A 5000-nucleotide genomic window follows, 5' to 3' on the forward strand; every position below is an offset into this window, starting at 1 on the left:
TGCCCATCTTTCGACGCCACCCACAAAGCATGCAGCCTGTGTCGACCACAGCACCCAAACGCCAGTGCCTCTGCCGCACGAAGTCGTGGACCGGCAATCACACCACCCGCACCCGCTCGTGCCCCACCCCAACCGCCAAACTCGCAACGCCAGCGGATGAACGGCGGAAGTTTCCCGCAGTCGTAATGTGCAATCCACACCTATAACTTGCGTTTCATGAAGAGTTATGTCCAATATGCGACATTCCCGCTGTCCCTATACATGAGCTGCGAGCTGTACCACGTACAAGCTACAGACGCGATCGCATTGCTCACTGTACGGATTCCCATGCCGAGCGATCAGCTAGGAAGCGCCCCATCCACGTCGGTACCCTTGGGCGTTGCACTCGCAGTCGCAAAAAACGTTGGGCAAATATATTTCTCCGATGCTGAGCGATCAGCTAGGAAGCGCCCCATCCATGTCGGTACTCGTACGCGTCGCACTCGCAGTCGCAAAAAACGCTGGGCAAATATATTTCTCGGAAGAGTAATGACAGTCCGAGCCTCCTGCGTGGGAAGAGTCTTTCTAGGCCCTGACCCACGGGAAGCGTGTAGCTTCCCCCATCCCGGACATTTCACGTCGTCACACTACCGGTATTGACTAATAGACTGATTGCTGATAATCATTAGCCACACACTGGGGGAAACGGCCGACAGGGGCGGCAACATAGTGGAGCCGCAGTGTCACTAATGTACAGAGATAGAACAGTTTCGACTGGAACCAGAGTAACCGTATACACGGCACTGATTAGTAATAGATGCAGAGCCATCAGAATACAGATAATATATACAACCGTCCCTATACATGCTGAAAGACTCTGCACACAATGAGAACCACACGTCAGCCAGACACTATCACACACTACTCTCTGCCTCTAACAGGCACACACACAATATCTAACCACCAGCATGGAAGAACATCCGGTGCATCCTCTCCGCCACATTACACAATCCACACTATCATAACCAGACCGGGAGGTCCACCCAGAAAACAGAATATCCCACCCTTCCGACATCCGCCATTGCTCAGCTAAGCCACGAACACCCACACATGTCCTACACAGGGGTGCACCCAACATCACAATACTGCCTCCTGTCACAGTACACAAACAATGGCAGGAATGAAAGACACAGATCTGCCACAACCTTGGAATCGGAGCGCCGCCTGTCATGAGCCACAAGTGCATCCTGACGTGACAAATCGGATGATCCCGCAGGCATGCACTTACGATAATCACTATCAACGAACCTGCCGCCCCCTCCCCCCCCAAAATACACCTTTCCCTACAACGTGTACCTTAACCTAAGCTATATTGTACCTTAACCTAAGCGATATTGTACCTTAACCTAAGGTATATCGTACCTTAACCTAACCTACATTGCGCCTTCACCTTTAACCTAACCTAACGTTGTACCTTAACCTAACCTACGTTGTACCTTAACCTAACCTACGTTGTACCTTAACCTAACCTACGTAGTACCTTAACCTAACCTACGTTGTACCTTAACCTAACCTACGTTGTACCTTAACCTAACTACGTTGTACCTTAACCTAACCTACGTTGTACCTTAACCTAACCTACGTTGTAGCCTTAACCCTAACCTACGTTGTGCCTTAACCTAACCTACGTTGTGCCTTAAACGCTAAACCTACGTTGTGCCTTAACCTAACCTATGTTGTGCCTTAACCTAACCTATGTTGTGCCCTTAACCTAAACCTATGTTGTGCCTTAACCTAACCTACGTTGTAGCCTTAAACCTAACCTACGTTGTGCCTTAACCTAACCTACGTTGTGCCTTACCTAACCTACGTTGTGCCTTAACCTAACCTACGTTGTGCCTTAACCTAACCTACGTTGTGCCTTAACCTAACCTACGTTGTGCCTTAACCTAACCTACGTTGTGCCTTAACCTAACCTACGTTGTGACCTTAACCTAACCTACGTTGTGCCTTAACCTAACCTACGTTGTGCCTTAACCTAACCTACGTTGTGCCTTAACCTAACCTACGTTGTGCCTTAACCTAACCTACGTTGTGCCTTAACCTAACCTACGTTGTGCCTTAACCTACCTACGTTGTGCCTTAACCTAACCTACGTTGTGCTTAACCTAACCTACGTTGTGCCTTAACCTAACCTACGTTGTGCCTTAACCTAACCTACGTTGTGCCCTTAACCTAACCTACGTTGTGCCTTAACCTAACCTACGTTGTGCCTTAACCTAACCTACGTTGTGCCTTAACCTAACCTACGTTGTGCCTTAACCTAACCTACGTTGTGCCTTAACCTAACCTACGTTGTGCCTTAACCTAACCTACGTTGTGCCTTAACCTAACCTACGTTGTGCCTTAACCTAACCTACGTTGTGCCCTTAACCTAACCTACGTTGTGCCTTAACCTAACCTACGTTGTGCCTTAACCTAACCTATGTTGTGCCTTAACCTAACCTTAACCTACGTTGTGCCTTAACCTAACCTACGTTGTGCCTTAACCTAACCTATGTTGTGCCTTAACCTAACCTATGTTGTGCCTTAACCTAACCTATGTTGTGCCTTAACCTAACCTATGTTGTGCCTTAACCTAACCTATGTTGTGCCTTAACCTAACCTATGTTGTGCCTTAACCTAACCTATGTTGTGCCTTAACCTAACCTATGTTGTGCCTTAACCTAACCTATGTTGTGCCTTAACCTAACCTATGTTGTGCCTTAACCTAACCTATGTTGTGCCTTAACCTAACCTACGTTGTGCCTTAACCTAACCTACGTTGTGCCTTAACCTAACCCATATTGTACCTTAACCTAACCCATATTGTACCTTAACCTAACCCATATTGTACCTTAACCTAACCCATATTGTACCTTAACCTAACCCATATTGTACCTTAACGTAACCTAATTTGTGCCTTAACGTAACCTAATTTGTGCCTTAACGTAACCTAATTTGTGCCTTAACGTAACCTAATTTGTGCCTTAACGTAACCTAATTTGTGCCTTAACGTAACCTAATTTGTGCCTTAACGTAACCTAATTTGTGCCTTAACGTAACCTAATTTGTGTCTTAACGTAACCTAATTTGTGCCTTAACGTAACCTAATTTGTGCCTTAACGTAACCTAATTTGTGCCTTAACGTAACCTAATTTGTGCCTTAACGTAACCTAATTTGTGCCTTAACGTAACCTAATTTGTGCCTTAACGTAACCTAATTTGTGCCTTAACGTAACCTAATTTGTGCCTTAACGTAACCCATGTTGTGCCTTAACGTAACCCATGTTGTGCCTTAACGTAACCCAATTTGTGCCTTAACGTAACCCATGTTGTGCCTTAACCTAACCTATATTGTGCCTCAACCTAACCTATATTGCGCCTTAACCTGACGCACGTTGTCGCTGAACCTGCTCTGTAATTGTTATGCAACTCGTTAAATTAGTGTAGTGTTGCCTAACCGCAACCCTCGCAATATAGTTCGCTATTCGCACTGCCCGGTCCCCTGTGTATCGCGTCATGTTAAACACCTTGCAGGTGTTGCTGACTTTCCACATGCTCCTGCTATACACTGTAATGTGGATAGCAGCAGGACGTACATGCCCCCCCCCCTTCCCCCCTGCCTTCGCAAGCTGGTCGTTGAGAAGTTTGCATGTTCAATGCCCTTCGCATGCCGACGTACTCAGCCTACGTTGTGGTACGGCCTGTCACCTGTCCGCCGATGTACGCAAAACCCACAAACTGTACTGCACATTGGTCCGTATGTACTGAATGATACATCGTGGCACATGTGTGACCGTACGACGACTGCGCCTAGCAACGGCAGACCATACAGTCCAAATATTGTGCACGCAGCTACGTGTCGTCTCCCTATAAGAGCTGGATTGCAGTGTGGTACGCCATTCAGACGTGTGGGAGGAACGGACGCCCTGGATGGCGATCAGCATGAGCAGTCTGTTGATGTAGTGGAGCGTGTATTCGGACGTAGTCGTCTCTTCTCACACACCGTGATAGCATGTTGCACCGCGTTCCACATCTGCGACATCCTGCAGAGGCCGGCTGACAGTCGTTCGCGCAATGGACACCGCATACGTACGGGGGCTACCTTCCACGTGTTCTCGAGGCGTGCACATGTTGTTGCGTCTATGTGGGCAGACGTAGTGTGTTGTGACACCTGACACAGGCATGCAATACTCGTTGCAAATGGCGATGGACGTCTACGTTTGCTGGTGACGTTACGCAAATGAACAACAGGTAACCCGTTGTGGTGCGGTTGTTCTCGCTAGAGGTGAATCAGTGTTGGCGACGATCGGTCGAGCTATTAACCGGTTGTTTCAGGGATACCCACCATGCCCACGAACGTGAAAGGGGACCCACCATGCCCACGAACGCGAAAGGGGATCTGGGTGTGAGGCGATACGCGGCGGTGGCTGGGTGGGACCGTCCCCGGCCGGTGAGGGGGGGCCGCCCGGCGTGCTGGCAGCGCGGTGCGTGGGCGCACGCGCTACAGCCGGCTGGTGGGGGCGGCCAGTGGCAGGCGCGCCGGCCGACGGACGCGGCAGGCGGCGCAGCTGCGCGCCGGCGCCCCCTGCTCGCGGCGCCTTGCGGCCAAAGTAGGTCCTCGCGGGCCCGGTGCGAAGCGCGGTGGCCATCTGCAGTGTGCTGGTCCGATTGAGGACTGTGTGCGCTGAGGATGCGCCGCCGCCCGGCGCTCGGCGCCGCGACGCCGTCTGCTGCTCGGTCGCCCCAGCGGTTCTCGCAGGTGGTTTGTATCGCAGCTGTGCGGACGTGTTGGCGCGTGCGCTGTGCTGGGAGAGTTCGCTTCGGCACCCAAGTGGGGCTTTTGTCCTTCTGTGGCGCTGGCGTTGGAGCTGCCGGTCACCGTAGGTGGCGCGTGTTGTCTCCCGCCGGCAATGCCACGACAGCACGCTCCCGGGCCTCTGTCGGCAGCGGCAAGCTCAGTTGGGAGCACGGGTGGT

The sequence above is a fragment of the Schistocerca serialis genome, unplaced genomic scaffold (genome assembly GCF_023864345.2).
Source record: "Schistocerca serialis cubense isolate TAMUIC-IGC-003099 unplaced genomic scaffold, iqSchSeri2.2 HiC_scaffold_1158, whole genome shotgun sequence".
Taxonomy (NCBI): Eukaryota; Metazoa; Arthropoda; class Insecta; order Orthoptera; family Acrididae; genus Schistocerca; species Schistocerca serialis.